Raw genomic sequence first — 986 nt, forward strand, 5'->3', positions numbered from 1 at the left:
CACTTGATATGCACTCACTGACAAGTGGATATTAGCCAAGAAACCTAGAATATCCAAGATACAATCTCCAAAACACAAGAAAATCAAGAATAAGGAAGACCAACACGTGGATACTTCATTCCTCCCTAAAATAGGGAATAAAATACCCATGAAAGAAGTGGCAGAGACAAAGTTTGGAGCTAAGATGAAAGGATGAACCGTCCAGAGATTGCCCCACCCAGGGATCCATCCCATAATCAGCCACCAAATGCAGACACTATTGCATATGCCAGCAAGATCTTGCTGAAAGGACACTGATATTGCTATTTCTGTGAGGCTATGCCAATGCCTGGCAAATATGGAACTAAATGCCCACAGTCATCTATAGGATAGAACACAGAAACCCTAATGGAGGAGCTAGAGAAATTACCCAAGGGTAATTTCTGAAGGGGTCTGCAACCCTATAGGTGAAACAACAATATCAACTAATCAGTGCCCCCAGAGCTTGTGTCTCCAGCTGCATATATAGCAGAAGATGGCCTAGTCAGCCATCATTGGGAAGAGATGACCCTTGGTCTTGCAAACTTTATATGTCCCATACAGGGGAATGCCAGGGCCAAGAGGTAGGAGTGGGTGGGCAGGGAACTAGGGTGTGTCCATAGAGGGGACTTTCGGGGTAGCATTTGAAATGTATTGAAGGAATTATCTAATAAAATAAGTTAAAAAAATTAAAAAAAAATAACATCCAGTCTCTGAAAAAATAAAAGAAATAAAAAAGACTTCAGAATATGGGAAGAACTCCCATGCTCATGGTTCATCAGTATTAACATAGTAAAAATGTCAATGCTACAGACTGGGAAAAGATCTTCACTAAACCTACATCCTCTAGAGGCCTGGTATACAAAATATGTAAAGTCCTTAAGAAATTAGACTCCAGAAAGCCAAACAACCCAATTAAAAAAAACGAGTTAAAGAACTAAACAGAGAACCCTCAACAGAGGAATTTT

This window comes from Mus pahari, chromosome 2, assembly GCF_900095145.1.
Source record: "Mus pahari chromosome 2, PAHARI_EIJ_v1.1, whole genome shotgun sequence".
Classification (NCBI taxonomy): domain Eukaryota; kingdom Metazoa; phylum Chordata; class Mammalia; order Rodentia; family Muridae; genus Mus; species Mus pahari.